At 40.2% G+C, this 19,222-nt stretch overlaps 1 long non-coding RNA gene across 1 annotated transcript; it reads left to right on the forward strand.

The window, feature by feature from the left end:
• Positions 1-7,371: 7,371 nt before the first annotated feature.
• LOC105609355 (uncharacterized) lies at positions 7,372-14,724 on the forward strand. The gene is made up of 4 exons (XR_001041206.3): positions 7,372-7,463; positions 8,567-8,696; positions 12,712-12,793; positions 14,139-14,724. It is a non-coding gene; the product is annotated as an uncharacterized LOC105609355 (long non-coding RNA).
• Positions 14,725-19,222: the final 4,498 nt, after the last annotated feature.

Raw genomic sequence — 19,222 nt, forward strand, 5'->3', positions numbered from 1 at the left:
CCCAAGAATGTGCTTTTCCAAACTGTGCACTGGCCCCTTCCCCTTAGTGTGAGAGTCACTATAATATTATGAGAGCAATAATAATATATTGCTGTTTTTTATAAGGAGCTTCTTGCTACCTTGCTACTCAAGTATACCTCTTTAAAAATTTCTTTTTAAAAAAATTCTTGTAGCTATCTTTTTAAAAAATGTTACCTTTTCTTTATTATTTTTTTAAAATAACTATTTATTTATTTAGCTGTCCTGGGTCTTAGTTTTGGCACGCAGGATCTTCTGTCTTCTCTGAGGAATGTGGGCTCTAGTTCCCTGGCCAGGGATGGAACCCCAGTCCCTTTCACTTGGAGTGCGGAGTCTTAGCCACTGGACCACCAAGGAAGTTTCTCTTGTAGCTATCTTAACAACAACACTCATTTCATTGCTTTGGCTAAAAGATTTTTCAAACAACTATTAACAGTTTAATGAAACTGGCAGTGAAATGATAATAAAGAGGATTTTTTCTTCAGGACTCAAAATACTTTGTGTCATCAATAGAAGCACAAAAAGTGAGTTGCTGATTAATCTATAAAAGATCTAATGGACATTTGGGTTCAGTTTCCTAACTTTCATTTATAAGTAACTATCTCTGAGTTTGGGTTTCCTTGGTGGCTCAGATGGTAAAGAATCTCACCAAAGAGTTTAAGGTTATCCCAACCCCTTACATCAGTTTATCAAATGTAATAAAATGGTTTTAAGATTTGAATGTGTTAGTTACCACCCTTCAGCATGTTTTCCTCTCCTTATACTAGAGAAGGATCTCCAGTCAGTCAAGAGAACAGGTTTTTATGTCAGTTTATCTCCGTTTAGCTATCTCCATGCTTCTAGAGCTTCCCCAGGAGCTCAGTGGTAAAGAATTCACCAGCCAATGCAAGAGACAGAAGAGATGTGTGTTTGATCCCTGGGTCGAAGATCCCCTGGAATAAGCAATGCCAACCAGCTCCAGTATTCTTGCCTGGAGAAGTCCATGGACAGAGGAGCCTGGCAGGCTACAGGCCATGGGGTTGCAACGAGTCCCACATGACAGCACAGCACACACACACAGGTAGCAAGAAACAACCTCTGTGAGGTTTTTTTTACACTTCAGTTCAGTTCAGTCGCTCAGTCGTGTCCGACTCTTTGCGACCCCATGAATTGCAGCACGCCAGGCCTCCCTGTCCATCACCAACTCCCGGAGTTCACTCAGACTCATGTCCATCGAGTCCGTGATGCCATCCAGACATCTCATCCTCTGTTGTCCCCTTCTCCTCCTGCCCCCAATCCCTCCCAGCATCAGAGTCTTTTCCAGTGAGTCAACTCTTCACATGAGGTGGCCAAAGTACTGGAGTTTCAGCTTTAGCATCATTCCTTCCAAAGGGCACCCAGGGTTGATCTCCTTCAGAATGGACTGGTTGGATCTCCTTGCAGTCCAAGGGACTCTCAAGAGTCTTCTCCAACACCACAGTTCAAAAGCTTCAATTCTTCGGTGCTCAGCCTTCTTCACAGTCCAACTCTCACATCCATACATGACCATTGGAAAAACCATAGCCTTGACTAGACGGACCTTTGTTGGCAAAGTAATGTCTCTGCTTTTCAATAGCACACTTACGAAAGCTAAGAAAGTGATCATCTCTTCATAATTCCAGTGTACTGACTATGAGATGAGAAGAAAGAAACTGTGAAATACAAAATAAATTAAAGCCAGTTGTCTAGATGCTCCATAAATACTAGCATTTGCTCCCTAATCCTAAATCAGAGGACATGGGAAAATGTTTACAAGTGTGACCCACTTGAGAGAGAGTTCAATTAAGCCCTCACCCTTAAGACCAGTCCTTACCCTCAAACATGGAACTTGCTACACTGACCACTTTGCATTTGTCAATGCAGAACACAGCCCCTGAAAAGCAAAAAGATGTTGCTGTTCATTTGTTGATTAAAGACAACCATTTCAAAGAATCATTTACTTCAGAGTAAATTCCGGCTCTATCAGTTGTGGACTGTGTGCTCTAGGGTAAGTTCCTGACCTAACCTTAATTTCCCTTCGACCCAGTAAAGGTAATGACAGAACACTCTTTCTGAAGTTGTACAGGGATTTAAACATTATCAGTGTCTCCAGGAATCTGCCATTGGCCCTCAAGGCCAACTCCATGGGCATCATCTCAACTGCAGTGCTGGCTCAGGTGGATATACAGTGTAGTTTTGACATCGAATTTCCTGGGCAGTTCCCGTTGGAAGTGTCACAGCAGGAAGTGAAGCACAAAGCATGTGAGGTTGTGGTCGCAGCATGAAGGAAGTAGAAAAAGAATATTTCGTGTTATGTCACAATGTTGAGAGATCATCAGCAGGAAATAGCAATGGCAGCAGTGACTGAGATTTCCTGAGCAATGTTACTAAATGAACTAGAGCTAGAGAGGAGAAAGTATGGCGTATCCCATTTTGGTATTGTGAATCTTTCTTTGTGAGTTGTATCAGGAGATGTCCTCTCAGGACTTCCAGAAGTAACTGGAGAAACACTGGGAGATGGCAGAGGGGCAGACCTGTGATAGCACAATGAGGGCCATCCAGAATCACAGATGATGCTATTGCTCCTTTCCGGGACTTCTCATACAAATAACAAAGGGAAGGGCTTGTCCTATCTTTACTGTTGATACCCCGCTTGTATCCTCTCTGCTCACCGATGAGTTCTGAAGTCACAATGGGCAACATCTATACTTTTCTGGTGGCTTCCCGACTCAAGCGCCTCTCTCCTGCTTCTTTCCTGAGAATTTTCTCTGCTTGGGAGTATGGAAGGGGGAATGGCAGAGGAGTCTTCTCAGCTCACAAGTTGGATGGCCTGTCATGAGATGACTCTCACTGAGAGTCAGGAGTTAGTGGATGTGTATTTCATTTTCTAGTTGGACATTTCTAGAAGTTGCACTACATATATATATTTTTTTCTACTTCTCTCTTCATCATGTTCACATTTTATTTTAAACTTTTTAAGCATATTTATAATATGTATTTTAATATCCTTATATATTAATATTAATTAATATATATTAATTCTATAATTCTGTCCTTTCTGAGTCTATCTCTATTGCTTGAATTTTCCTCTTGGTATGGGTTATGATTTTCTACTTCCTGGCATGTGTAGTGATTTTTGATTGGATGCAGGAAAAAATGTATGTTATGTTGTGGAGCATCAAGATTTTGTTTTCTTCTTTTGGAGTCTTAGCCTCTGTTCTGGCTGACAGCTAAGTTACTGGAGCATCAGCTTGATCTTTTTATGGCTTGTTTTTCAGCTTAGTTAGGGTGGTCTAGAGAGAGTTCTTTGCTTTGGAGTTCATTTAATTGTACTGCTGAGACATATCTCTTTTGTGTCTCTACTGAATGCCCTGAGTGCTCACAAGCTCTCTAACAAGTCAGACCTCAAGTATCTCCCCACTCCATAAGAGGTCTGAGAACTGCTCAGCCTGAACATCTATGATGTCCTTTCCCTGAACTTATGGCGTTTCACCATTTGTGACTTAGTATTGATCAAAGAGAACCAATGGAAGTTTAATGCCAATTTCTACAGCTCTATTTTCTTTAGCCAACTCCTTAATAACTATCATGATGTCCTGAGCCTTTTTGTTTTTTTTCTGAGCCTATTTTTTAAGCCTTGAGAAACCAAGTTACTTTGAGTCTTTGAGCACTTGGTTGGCTTATCTTTGTATCCTTTCCTATTATCATCATAATATCTAAACACCTTATAATATAGTATTTTGTGATTTTAGTGTAGAAGAAAAATGAGACTCAATGAAATTAAGGTTATATCTGAATAGTGTTTCTAACTTATTTTTAACTTTTTGGTTTGTAAAAAGGCCATAGTCTGATCATGTTGTCAAGTTATTGTATTGAAATAGCATTTTTTCTCCACTTTCTCAACATGTCAAGACTGTTGTCTGAGTCCATTTGGGCAGCTGTAACAAAACACCATGAACTGGGTGGTTTATAAACAAAAAATAGTTATTTCACAGAGTTCTTGACGTTGGAAGTCCAAGGTCAGGAAGTCCAAGCCAGCAGAGCTGGGTGAAGGACCTCTTTTGGACTGTATCCTCACATGACATAAGGGATGAGAGAACCCTCTGGGGTCACTTTTATGAGGGTACTAATCTCATTCATGAGGGCCCCACACTTATAACCTAATCATCTCCCAAAGACTTCCACCTCCTAACACCATCACATTAGGGGTTAGGATTCCAACATGCGAATTGTGGGGGAGACATAAGCATTCAGAGCACAGCAACCCTTCACAAATATATGTTAATATGAGCTTCCTTTCATCTGTAATAACTCCAGTGTTGCCTCTACTGTAAAGTCTTTCCTGGCTCTGAGGGGGAGGTCCTCCCTCCACTATCTCCAGGTTACCTATATATTACAACACAGATCACCATCTTCAATCTGTTTACATGTCTGAAGTAAAGTCGCTCAGTCGTGTCTGACTCTTTGCGACCCCATGGGCTATAGCCTACCAGACTCCTCTGTCCATGAGATTTTCCAGGCAATAGTCCTGGAGTGGATTGCCATTTCTTTCTCCAGGGGATCTTCCCAACCCAGGGATTGAACCTGGGTCTCCCACATTGTAGACAGACGCTTTACCATCTGCCTCCCCCTATAGCCCATGAGCTTCTCAAGAGCAAAAACCCAATTTTTACTCTTTAAATACTTAGTGTCCAACAAAAGTCCTTCAGGTTTTTCAATGAGAATTGGCCAGAAAAACAAACATTCTTATTAGACTATGTTTAGCTTCAGGCTATATTAGCCCTCAGTAATCACCCATTCTTCACTTAAGTGTTGCTACAGGTTGAATGGCATCCCCTACTCCCACCTTCCAAATTCATAGATTAAGATTCTAACCCCCAATACCTCACTTGGAGATAAGGTGTTTACAGAAATAATCAAACTAAAGTCAGGTCACTGGGGTGGGTTATCCAATGTGACTGGTGTCTTCACAAATAGGGAAAACTCAGAGTTGGATGTGCACACAAGGAGAACAGCTTGTGAAGAAGAAGATGACCATCCCCAAGCCAAGGAAAGACACTTGAAACAGCTTTTTCCCTCCCAGATCTAGGAAAGAACTAACCTTACCAACACCATGATTTTCGACTTCTAGGCTCCAAAACAGTGAGATAAAGATTTATGTTTTCTCAGCAACATAGTTGTTGTTGTTGCTGTATGCAGGTCAGGAAGCAACAGTTAGAACCGGACATGGAACAACAGACTAGTTCCAAATAGGAAAAGGAGTACGTCAAGGCTGTATATTGTCAATCTGCTTATTTAACTTCTATGCAGAGTACATCATGAGAAACGCTGGACTGGAAGAAGCACAAGCTGGAATCAATATTGCTGGGAGAAATATCAATAACCTCAGATATGCAGATGACACCGCCCTTATGGCAGAAAGTGAAGAGGAACTAAAAAGCCTCTTGAAAGTGAAAGAGGAGAGTGAAAAAGTTGGCTTAAAGCTCAACATTCAGAAAACGAAGATCATGGCAGCTCGTCCCATCACTTCATGGGAAATAGATGGGGAAACAGTGGAAAGAGTGTCAGACTTTATTTTTGGGGGCTCCAAAATCGCTGCAGATGGTGATTGCAGCCATGAAATTAAAAGACGCTTACTCCTTGGAAGAAAAGTTATGAGCAACCTAGATAGCATATTCAAAAGCAGAGACATTACTTTGCCGACTAAGGTCCGTCTAGTCAAGGCTGTGGTTTTTCCAATGGTCATGTATGGATGTGAGAGTTGGACTGTGAAGAAGGCTGAGCACTGAAGTATTGATACTTTTGAACTGTGGTGTTGGAGAAGACTCCTGAGAGTCCCTTGGACTGCAAGGAGATCCAACCAGTCCATTCTGAAGGAGATCAGCCCTGGGATTTCTTTGGAAGGAATGATGCTAAAGCTGAAACTCCAGTACTTTGGCCACCTCATGCGAAGAGTTGACTCATTGGAAAAGACTCTGATGCTGGGAGGGATTGAGGGCAGGAGGAGAAGGGGACGACAGAGGATGAGATGGCTGGATGGTATCACTGACTCAATGGACGTGAATCTGAGTGATCTCCGGGAGTCGGTGATGGACAGGGAGGCGTGGCATGCTGCGATTCATGGGGTCGCAAAGAGTTGGACATGACTGAGCAACTGAACTGAACTGAAGCAACATAGTATGTGATATCTTTTTTACACACACACATATATATATATACACATATATACACATATATATAAATAAATGAGATGTATAGGATAATGAAGGGCATTTATAAAACCGCTGAAGAAAAAAAAAGTTCCTGATCCACTGAGTTAATTCAGCTTCAAGCCTTTTGAAACTGCTTCCTTTAAACCGTAAGTAAACCATAATTTGCTGTTCTTGACAGGACAAGGGTTGCTGTAATCTGAACTTCATTCAGTATCTTTGTGAAAGTGCAAGTCACTCCATCATGTCTGACTCTTTACGACCCCATGGACTGCAGCCTGCCAGGCTCCTCTCTCCATGGAATTCTCCAGGTTAGAGTACTGCAGTGGGTAGCTGTTCCCTTCTCCAGGGGGTCTTACCAACACAAGGATCAAACCCAGGTCTCCCACACTGCAGGCAGATTCTTTACCACTTGGGCCACAAGGGGAGCCCTCAGTATCTTTACTACCCATACTTTAAGTACAGGGCTTCTCCAGTGGCGCTAGTGGTAAAGAATCCGCCTGCCAATGCAGGAGACATAAGAGACACAGGATTTACCCCTAGGTCGAAAAGATCCCCTGGAGAAGGATATGGCAACCCACTCCAGGATTCTTCCCTGAAGAATACAATGGACAGAGGAGCCTGGTGGGCTATAGTCCATGGGATGAGAGTTGGACAAGACTGAGGCGACTTAGCGCACATGCATGCACACATTATGAGTATAGTTAGAGCTTGGAAGAATCTATTATAACCTTGAATGGATTTACGCGAATAGGCGCAAAACCAAAAGTAAATACTTGAGGAGGAAAAGCATCTTCATTTCCTACACTGTACAAACATGACCTTTGAAAAGATGCATAGATATCTTTTATTATTCCACTTTGTATGCTAATTATAACTGAACCTGAACCCTTCACAATCATGCAGTTTCCCTCCCAGGGAATAATGGGTTCATGTTTCTATTCAGTGCATTCATCTCCTCATGCCTGAAACCCCTCAGTTAAAACAAAGCTTGAAAAACAAACCCAGCTTCCTCATTGACTTGTAAGTGACAAATATGCCACTTGAATAAACTGTTCCTTCTATTCTTCACGGAGAGTGCAAGAACAACAAAAAATTTCCATGGTTACCGAGAGCATATAAGAGAGGCTGCACTATTGACATTACCATTCAAACAAGGATCAAGATCAAGCACAGACATGGCTACTGAGAGCTCACAAATATTCCTCCTGTTGGCCATCCTTGTCCTGGGCCTCTTTGGTAAGAAACTACGGCTTTCTTCTTTTCCTTCTTGGCTTTGGAAAACTTCGAAGCCCAAATGTTTCCAAATCAAATGAGATTGAATCTGGTTTTAGGGCAAAATGTAGAAACTATAAAATTAAAACCTAAGCAGCACATACACTTAGATTGTGGAATATCAAAGAAGTTCCTGTTGAGTTATATTTTTTAAGTCTGTTGAATTAATTAATTAATATTGAGGATGTTATGAATACCCACACACACGTGTGCGTGCTAAGTCATCACTTCAGTTGTTTCTGACTCTTTGCAACACTATGAACTGTAGCCTACCAGCCTCCTCTGTCCATGGGATTCTCCAGGCAAGAATGGGGGAGTGGGTTGCCATTTCGTTCTCCAGGGGACTTTCCCGACCCAGGGAGCGAACACATGTCTCTCATGTCTCCTGCGCTGGCAAATGGGTACACTGTAAGGGTCTGTGTTTTTCTTATTAAAGATGATAGCAGCAGCATGGGCTTCCCTGGTGGCTCAGTGGTAAAGAATCTACCTGCCAGTGCAGGAGACACAGGTTCGGTCCCTGGGTCGGGAAGATCCCCTGAAGAAGGGAATGGCTACCCATGCCAATATTCTTGCCTGGAAAACCCCACGGACAGAGGAGGCTGGCGAGCTACAGTCCATGGGGTTACAAAGAGTCAGTCAGGACTTAAAGACTGAACAAGAAGCAGCAGCAGCACACTGCAAAAAGGTTTAGGGCGTTTATTTTAATGGTGGAAATTGCCACCTTCAACTGATAGAATTCACATGAAATTTTGGTATTTAAAATACTTTGTAGAAGGCAATGAAGTTGATTTTTATCATTAAACATTTCTTATTGACCATATATGCCTTCAAGCAGTAAATTATTGGTCTAGTACATTTACCCATTTCTCAAATATAGTCGATATTCAATAGTTTCATTGATCATAACAATAGCAAATGATTATATTTATGTGATTGTCTCCCTAAAGATTTCTGGTGGTATTTGGTGAGTTGAGTATCTTGCTGCATTGATCTCAGATTTCATAAGTCAGGAATAAACATCACGGCTGTCTTTGTTCTTAGTGTTTCACTATTATTTTCTCACACAGCTGATCCCTCTGAAAGCCAAGAGCTGCGATGCCAGTGTATTCAGACACACTCTGACTTTATTTCTCCCAAATTCATTGCAAAAGTCCAGATAATCCCTGAAGGTGCTCACTGCAACAGAAAAGAAATCATGTAAGTAGTGAAGATGTAGAGGGAGAAGTCTATTTTTGGTGACTGTTCCCCAAGTTTTATTGAAACATAATTAGCATACATTACTATAAATTTAAGGTGTACTGTATAATGGTTTGAATTATATATATTGTGAAATCATTACTACAATAAGTTTAGTTAGCCTCCATCATCTCATAGATAAATTAAAAATAGTTTTTTCTTTGTGATGAGAACTCTCCAGATCTACTCTCTTAATAACTTTATGAATAACCTTTTCTTTATTGCCTCACAGGTGTTCTTTACACATTCTGGATATTAAACCCTCATCATATTTATGGATAGAAAAGCTCATTTTCCAATTTTTGGTTCATGTTTTTATTGTTTCTGTGGTGTCCTTTCAATTAGTATAGATTTATTTTTAATATGCTTTAGATTAGCAACATTCCCTTTTCTGGTTAGCACTTCTAGTGTTTTAGTTAAAAAAAACTTTGTTTCACAGAGTCCATAAAAATATTCTTCTGTATTGTCTGCTAAATTTTTTTACAGTCTTTTCCTTTGTATTTAAAGCTTTAATCCATCTGGAATTAATTTTTGCATATGATGTGAAGGAATTATCCATTTTTATTTTTATGGTTCATCAACTGTTCCAGCTGCTGCTGCTGCTGCTGCTGCTAAGTCACTTCAGTCGTGTCCGACTCTGTGTGACCCCAAATATGGCAGCCCACCAGGCTCCCCCTTCCCTGGGATTCTCCAGGCAAGAACACTGGAGTGGGTTGCCATGTTCCAGCACTATGTAATAAATTATCATTATTTTCCCACTAATCTGCAATGCTATTTCTTTTGGATCCTATTGTAAAGGATAGCTTTATAAAATTTCACATTTTAGTTGTTATTTGCATTTTGATATAAAATATTGTACTGATTTTGCAACCATCAGCACTTTACTCGTGCTGTTGTTGTTCAGGCGCTCAGTTTTGTCTGACTCTTTGCAACTCCATGGACTGCAGCACACCAGGCTTCCCTGTCCTTTACCCAGAGCTTGCTCAAACTCATGTCCATTTTGTCAGTGATGCCATCCAACCATCTCGTCCCCTTCTCCTCCTATCTTGAATCTTTCCCAGCATTAGGATCTTTTCTTAAGAGTCGGCTCTTTGCATCAGGTGGCCAAAGTATTGGAGTTTCAGCTTCAGCATCATCCTGCCAATGAATATTCAGGATTGATTGCCTTTAGAATTGACTGGTTTGATCTCCTTGCAGACCAAGTGTCTTCTCCAAGAGTCTTCTCCAACACCACAGTTCAAAAGCATCAATTCTTCAGTGTTCAGCCTTCTTTAGAGTCCAACTCTCACATCCATACATGACTACTAGAAAAATCATAGCTTTGACTATACATATCTCTGTCACCAAAGTAATGTCTCTGCTTTTGAATATGCTATCTAGGTTGGTCATAACTTTTCTTCCAAGGAGTAAGCGTCTTTCAATTTCATGGCTGCAGTCACCATCTGCAGTGATTTTGGAGCCCCCCAAAAGAAAGTCTGTCATTGTCATATGGGAATAACGGCAGTTTAGTTTCCCCTTTGGAGATCTTATGACTCTTTCTAGTTTTGTTGAGATGGCTGTGGTAATGGCAGGCAGCCTTGTCCTGGAGAAGGGTATGGCAAACCACTCCAGAATTCTTGCCTGGAGAATTCCATGGACTAAGTAGCCTGATGGGCTACCGTCCATGGAGTCTCAAAGAACTGGACAAGACTGAATGACTACCACTTTCTCTTGTCTTGGCAATACAATACTTTCAAGTTCTCACTATCGTGTGTGATGTTTTGTGGCTATCCTTTTATTGGTAATTTACTGAATTTATTGGTAATTTATTATTATGTTATTATCATTACAATTTTTATTATGATCTGATCCTCATGTTGCTGTTGTTGTTCAGTCCTAAGTTGTGTCCGACTCTTTGTGATGCCCTGGGTTACAGCAGGCCATGCTCTGTTTTCTTCCACTGTCTCCCAGAGTTTGCTCAAATTCATGTCCATCGAGTCAGTGATGCTATCTAACCACTTCATTCTCTGCTGCCCATTTCTCCTTTTGCTTTCAATTTTTCCTACCATCTGGTTCTTTGCCAATGACTCGGCTCTTTACACCAGGTAGCCAAAGTATTGAAGCCTCAGCTTTAGCATCAGTCCCTCCAATGAATATTCAGGGTTGATTTCCTTTAGGACTGACTGGTTTAACTGGTCCTCATGTAACAAACCTCAAAGGGATGGAGCTTTGCTGTTCTGTTAAGTGCAGTTGAAAACTGCAGAATAAATTTAAATACTTCACTGTGTATAATCAGCTCCAGTTTCATCCATCTCATCAGAACTGATTCAAATGTATTCTTTTTAACAGCTGAGTAATGCTCCATTGTGTATATGTACCACAGCTTTCTTATCCATTCATCTGCTGATGGACATCTAGGTTGTTTCCATGTCCTGGCTATTATAAACAGTGCTGCGATGAACATTGGGGTACATGTGTCTCTTTCAATTCTGGTTTCCTCGGTGTGTATGCCCAGCAGTGGAATTGCTGGGTCATATGGCAGTTCTATCTGCAATTTTTTAAGGAATCTCCACACTGTTTTCCATAGTGCTTGTACTAGTTTGCATTCCCACCAACAGTGTAGGAGGGTTCCCTTTCTCTACACCCTCTCCAGCATTTATTGCTTGCAGATTTTTGGATCACAGACATTCTGACTGGTGTGAAGTGGTACCTCATTGTGGTTTTGATTTACATTTCTCTAATAATGAGTGATGTTGAGCATCTTTTCATGTGTTTGTTAACCATCCGTATGTCTTCTTTGGAGAAATGTCCATTTAGTTCTTTGGCCCATTTTTTGATTGGGTTGTTTACTTTTCCGGAATTGAGTTCCTAAGTTGCTTATATATTTTTGAGATTAGTTGTTTGTCAGTTGTTTCATTTGCTATTATTTTCTCCCATTCAGAAGGCTGTCTTTTCACCTTGCTTATATTTTCCTTTGTTGTGCAGAAGCTTTTAATTTTAATTAGATCCCATTTGTTTATTTTTGCTTTTATTTCCAGAATTCTGGGAGGTGGATCATAGAGCCGATTATACAGAGTGAAGTAAGCCAGAAAGAAAAACACCAATACAGTATACTAACACATATATATGGAATTTAGAAGATGGCAATGATGACCCTTGTATGCAAGACAGCAAAAAAGACTCAGATGTGTATAGCGGACTTTTGGACTCAGAGGGAGAGGGAGATGGTGGGATGATTTGGGAGAATGGCATTGAAACGTGTATACTATCATGTAAGAATCGAATCACCAGTCTACGTCCGATGCAGGATACAGCATGCTTGGGGCTGGTGCATGGGGATGACCCAGAGGGATGTTGTGGGGAGGGAGGTGGGAGGGGGGTTCATGTTTGGGATCGCATGTACACCTGTGGTGGATTCATGTCAATGTATGGCAAAACCAATACAGTATTGTAAAGTAAAATAAAGTAAAAATAAAAATTAAAAATAAATAAATAAATAAATAAAATTTTTAAAAATAAAAACAAACAAATAAACAAACAAATTTAAATAACTAGTTTATGGTATCCTCCTCTCTCCCGATAATAAATGAGACTTTAATGAAGACTTAAAATCTAACCAAATTTGCAGAGGTGTACTGATAAAGAGTACATAGTAAGTGGTTGATAACTGGCAGCGTGGAAGATACCCTCTATATGTAGATTTCCAGAGTCTGACACTATACCCTGTGCATTTTAAGTCTAGTAAATGTTCACTGATTATCAGCTGATGTCTCAAAAGACTCTAGGAAATTTATTTTCTAGTTGATTTTTTTAAAAAAATTGTTATGTACACTGATATGATTAAAAGTTACATTCTAATAACACAATTAGTTTAAAATATTTATGTGTTCATTTTAAGCACATGAATTTCATGTTACAGAAATTGTAATGAATAAATTTCAAGTGTTATTAAATTATATGCAGTTATGATTTAACCAAAATACTCTTTTCTTTTCAGAGTCACATTGAAAGATGAAAAATTAATTTGTTTGGATCCTGAGGCTGAATGGGTGATGGATATTATCAAAAAGATTGTATAGGTATAATTAATTTCAATGACTCTCACATTAATGTTCTAATTTCTTTTAATTAAAAATATATTTAGAAATGCATGCAGATTCTGCTATATATCAGAATAAAATTACAATAAGGCTAAAATAAGTTTATATCAGAAAACCCAAAAATATGATTCCAAGGCCAGCAGAATTATCATCACCTGGCAATTTTATGGAAATCCCAGTTCTCAGTCTCATTTCAGACGTTCTGGGGATGAGCCCAAGAGGCATGTCTAACAAGCCCTCCAGGCGATTTTGAGCTTCCCAGGTGATAATGGGCTTCCCTGGTAGCTCAGTTGGTAAAAAGTCTGACTGTAATACAGGAGACCCAGTTTCAATCCCTGGGTCAGGAAGATTCCCTGGAGAAGGAAATGGTAACTCATTCCAGTATTCTTGCCTGGAAAATCGCATGGACAGAGGAGCCTGGCAGGCTACAGTCCGTGAGGTCACAAAGAGCTGGACATGACTTAGCGACTAAACCACTCAAGTTTGAGAACTATGGGTTCAAACAGATTTAACATGATATCCAAGTTGACCTATCTATAAATATCTCCACTGAATATAAAAGTGATTAAAATGGCTAGAAGCTCTCTTATAGAAATCAATCAGAAGCAACAGAACTATTTGATGAGAAATTTTAAGAAAAAAATTTCTCCCTCTTTGAAAAAAAATTACTTGAGGCATAGCCTTTTTAAAAGCTTAACTCCAAATAGAGTTTATAAACTGGTTGGTGGATGGAGAAGATACAGGAAGGTGATAATGGGAGTGTATTTGGATTAACTTCTGAAAAAAAGAAAAGCTCAAACTAGCTTTTGGAGAGGTTTTGGTTTTGTTTTGCTTTGATTTGGTTTGTCTAAGTCATAGCAGTAGGTAAGGCTACTTATCATGGAAAAACTTATAATGGTAACCACTTACAATGGAAAAATTAAATTTTTGTGGATTTTTAATTAAAAAATGAAAATAAAATAGAGAAATTTGAAGGTTGTGATTCACTTGAGGGTCACCTTGGCAGTTGAGAGGTGTAATGCGGTAGGAAGAACTTGAGTTTTTTTTAATCCTACAGATATGATATAGTGTTCCTGAACCATCTAGCTATAAGTGATGTCATTTTGGATAATTCACTTAAGATTGAGGATTGACATGCTTTCATTCGCTCTTACTTTATAATTGGAGAAGTAGATAATACATGTAAAGTATTTCATTATGACCATTAATAATTTTTAACTTGCTACTTTTATCTTTAGAGGTTTTTTATTTTTCCTCACAAGAGACTACAAATGGATAATCCTGTGTATGTGTGTAATTGCATGTCACTCTCCTTGTATTGTAGAGCCCTTAACTGATGACCACACAAAAAGCATCACGTTCTATGGATCTCAAGAGCCCTTTGTATCATCACGAGTTTGGACATCGTCCAGAGTTTTCTTTGAAAATAGCACCGATTTATGCTAATTGAGGACTAAGTTGAACTGCTTTCTCTACTCATTCTGATGATTTAAACATTAATTTTAGGCCAGTGATTGGCTACTTATGGGAGGAGTAATGGGAGGAGAGGTGACACAATTTCCATTATGCAGGAAGGATAACTCTGAACTCATACAGCATTTGAGAGATTTCCCCACTGAGCTCAACACCTCTTAACAGATCCCACCGTCTCCTTGATGTCCCCTGCCATAGACAGAAAAACAAAACAAAACAAAACATTTCCTCAGGGGGAACTTGCTTTTTAGAGGTGATTCACACATTTTGAAAATGCCCTAGGCCAAAAGTCCAGGGCCCAGGGTGCCATGTTCTGAGCAAGTGTCTGAACTTCTGTATACTCTTGTAAATGTGAAAACCTGGCAAAAACAAAGTATCTCTATCACTTGCAAAATAGTTGAGAGGAAATAATAAAATTAAAGTTGCTTTGAAAGTAAGCATGAAGAATCACAGTGTTATCCTTATTAAAACTGTAAAATCACTTCCCAATTAGTATTGAATAAAGTTAGTTTCACGGTACCTATTCACATTGTTTTAGGCACAATTATATACCAGGTCTCCAAACTGTTTACGGCAGCAGGCTTTGGCAAAAATAATAATCATATTATTAAGCTGTATACTAACAACTAGCTCTGAGACTGAGCTTGTTAAAAGAACTATCTCAGGACCATGAGGGCAAGACTAACAGTAGTTTGGAATATAAAATTCAAAATTTCAAGAGAAAGGAATCTAGTCGGCACAGTTTGAGTATACCCACTCACAGCCCAGGCTTCCCTGGTGCCTCAGTGGTAGAAGAATCTGCCTGCAATGCAGGAGACACAGGTTTGATCCTGGGATCAGGAAGATCCCCTGGAGAAGGAAATGGCAATCCTCTCCAGTATTCTTGCCTGGGAAATCCCATGTACAGAGGAGCCTGGAGGGCTACAGTCCATGGGGTCGCAAAAGAGTCAGACACGACTGAGTGACTGCGCAACAAATCATTGTCCAGCCACCTGGACAGGAGTGTGAGAACACATCACAGAGGCAAGGCTTCCAGGAGCTGCCCCAGGGTGACACAGTTCATTTCCAGAGTGGCTGGCACACGACTCAGTAGAGTCTCTCTACAACCCAGAGAACACGCTCTCAAAACTAAGGGAAGAGTAAAAGTTTTCTGTTTTGCTGTGTTTTTGTTTTTGTTTTGTTTTTTTAATTTGTTTGTTTTTACAAATAGCCAAAAATCCTTATTCTAGAAACTACTTGGAAACCCTGAAGGTTTGAAAGACTCCTTCCAAATGAATAGCTCAGTTGGCCAGAAAAAAACCCAAAGATCTTCCTCTCAAACGATGAAACAGAAACTAGGAAAGGAAATTTCCTAGGTATACATTGTGGCTTGTTCTGAGTGAGACTTAAAGCTGGTTGCTCTATCAAGATTTGAATGCTTACATTTTAATCTCTCACTAAGACTGATTACATGATTTTGGATCCTTATAAGAAAGAGAGTTGTGACAAGGTGAAGTCGATAGCTTCCCTTGTGGCTCAGAGGTTAAAGCATCTGCCCACAATGCGAAAGACCTGGTTCAATCCCTGGGTTGGGAAGATCCCCTGGAGAAGGAAATGGCAACCCACTCCAGTATTCTTGCCTGGAGAATCCCATGGACTGAGGAGCCTGGTGGGCTACAGTCCAGAGAGTTGTGACAAAGATCTTTGTATAAAATCAAAACCGTCACTGGAAATAAATCCACTAAAAAAACATAGGTTTGTGATAAGGAAGCATGTCTGCCTTAACATGGACAATGGGTAGAAAATAAATTTTTTTCAGCCCCTAAAAGTCTGTACCCATAGTCTGCCCTCAGGTAAGTTTGGGATTTCATTATAGCCCTTGTATGGTCTGGAAACTCCCAGGTAGCATAGAAGGAGGTCCAGATCAATATCTGGCAGAAATGAAAGTCAAACTGTCCTACTAAGATATGTCTTCAACATGGACCCCAAAGGACTCTCAGAGACAGAGTCTCATGCAGCTTGTGAGTCTAAGTCCAAATTTATAACACTCTGGAGGAACCATCAACACTAAACAGGAGTCAAGACCCACAGTATAGAACATCCCTAACCTCGAAAGTGTTAAAATCAATGAGAGACCATAATGAATAAGCATGTTTCACATCATTAGACATTAAAGAAGGCTTTGGGACTTAAGAAAATAATATAATATTAGGAAACTAAGCAGATTCAAGAGTGGAGCAGGGAGACAGAGGCAATTCGATAATAGGAAAAGGAACAGCAATTGTAAAAACATTCAAGAAATAAAAATATGATTATATGAAGTAAAATCTCGTTGGACAACTTGAACAATAGATGAGCTTGAACCAGAGGGACAATTATTTTTTATTCATCTAGGACACAGCAGAGAGATAAAAATACAGAATATACAAACAGGAGGTTAAGAGACTTTAAGCATAGTATGAGAATATGTAACCTATTTCTGAAAGGAACTGCAGACTGTGAGAAGAGGGAGAATGCATAAAAAGTAATATTTGAAGGAACAATAACTGAAAGTTTTCTAGGATAGACGAAGCCACCATAATCAAGGAGCCCAGTAGATTCTAAGCAGGATAGAAGAGCAAAAATCACACCCAACTACATTGCAGTAAACCTGCAAGATCCAGAACACACAGAAAAGACCTTAGGATAAATAAGCATGACCCACTCAGCCCCAAGTGGTCTTGAAGGAGGACTCTAGGAGGCTCAAATCTATGATGGGTTGCTGGAAATACATGGTTTTCTTAAATGGAGTTGCTCTGGACGAATTAGTTGTAGAAGAGTATTAATTTGCTGTGGCTTTTTTCTTTACATTTGTTGTGAGGAATCAAGGTCACTAAATTTGCCTTGTGTTCATTATGCCTAAAGGTGAGATGGTTTCTGTAGGATATAGTGAACTAGTAAGAAGAATACAGGTTAGTGATTCATTTGTTTGACTAATTCTAATAGAAGTTTTTCACTTCCTTATGCCTGTGTTTCAAACACTACCTCGTGACTCACACATTTCAGATCTTTTCCATTATGATTTTTTCTTTAGATTCAAAGAGTTTTTCAAACTATAACCTGTTGGACTGAGAAAAATATGCCTTCATTACTGCTTCCCCCAATCTCACCCATCTTAATATGTTAATGGGGGGAAGTGGTGGGTTTTCCTGGTGGCTCAGTGGTAAAGAACCTGCCTGCCCATGCAGGAGATAGGGTTTAATCCCTGGGTGGGGAAGATCCACTGGAGAAGGAAAGGGCAACCCACTCCAGTATTCTTGCCTGGGAAATTCCATGGATGTAGGAGCCTTGTGGGCTACAGTCCATGGGATCTCAAAAAGTCAGACGCGACTTACTGACTGCGCATGCACAGAGAAGTGGTCAAAGCAGTTCAAACAGGTGTGCAGCAGACTCACTAGCTCTACAATTTATGAGGTTATGAGATTTTAGGCAAGAAACTATTCTAAATTTCAGTTTCTCATTCCATAAAATGTCAGCATTAGTATCTACTTTAGAGGGTGATTAAAAGGACGAAATAAGTGAATGCCTTTTGCTCATTTTATTATAATCTAGAGGTCGTATCAAATTACTCATGGTCTTTCTGAAGATTCTGTTTCATTTCTTGGCTTAAAACTTTTATTCATACTGTTTCCTTTGCTTGGGCCATGCCTCCTTACCCTTCCTCTGACCTAACATTTAAAGGAACTAAAATCTGAAGAATGATCTTGGTTAGTATATAACTTCCACCAGGAGCCCTCCTCGAACTCTTCAAGGCTGGGTGCTCTTTGTCTATATAAGTTGTTAAAATTACAGTTGCTTCACATTTTACCTCATTTCACAGAGGAAGCTTTTAAATCAGCACAAACTTAAATGACTTGCCAAGGATGACAAAACCAGCTAGTGGCAGAGCCCAGGCATGCAGCCAGGAATCCTGATTTTTTATCCTCAGTTACCACCACTGCTTCCGTTTAAGCTAGCAGGGCCAGCTCCACCCTGGTTACACCCAGATTCTGTGGATGCTGAGACATAAAATCTCCAGAAAGAGACCCTCTGTATATTTCTGGGTGAGGTGCATTTCTTCCCTATGACATGGGCACTCATCAGGCCATCCAAGACATCCTGAATTCTACTCCTTGTCAACTCTACCAGTCTCCTTTAATCAGATACTATAATCTTGGTCTGGACCGATGTCTTTCTTCATTTTCATCTTAGCGCCAACAAAAATATGCTATCATTTTAATTTAGCCAAATCGCCTTCCAGAACTCGTCATTCACATACAGCTTTTTCTCTCCACTTGAGACTCAATCATTCCCACTGCTGAAACAAATCATCCTCCGTCTCTCACCAACAGCCTGCACCCTGAAAAAACACATTTACACATGACTGAGCACCGAAGAATTGATGCTTTGGAACTGTGGTGTTGGAGAAGACTCTTGAGAGTCCCTTAGACTACAAGGAGATCCAACCAGTCCATTCTGAAGGAGATCAGCCCTGGGATTTCTTTGGAAGGAATGATGCTAAAGCTGAAACTCCAGTACTTTGGCTACCTCATGCAAAGAGTTGACTCATTGGAAAAGACTCTGATGCTGGGAGGGATTGGGGGCAGGAGGAGAAAGGGATGACAGAGGATGAGATGGCTGGATGGTATCACAGACTCGATGGACGTGAGTCTGAGTGAACCCCGGAGATGGTGATGGACAGGGAGGCCTGGCGTGCCACGATTCATGGGGTCGCAAAGAGTCAGACACGACTGAGCAACTGAACTAACTAACTAATGCCTAATCCCATAGGTGAGGGAGCTCAAGGAGAAGGTGCATTTATTATCATCCCCAAATCTGCTGTCTTCCTGTTTTCTGTTTTATTATACCATAGTTTGTCCAGCTGCCTAAACCAAAACTGGGGCTTCCCAGGAGGCACTGGGGGTAAGGAACCCACCT

This window comes from Ovis aries, chromosome 6, assembly GCF_016772045.2.
Source record: "Ovis aries strain OAR_USU_Benz2616 breed Rambouillet chromosome 6, ARS-UI_Ramb_v3.0, whole genome shotgun sequence".
NCBI lineage: Eukaryota > Metazoa > Chordata > Mammalia > Artiodactyla > Bovidae > Ovis > Ovis aries.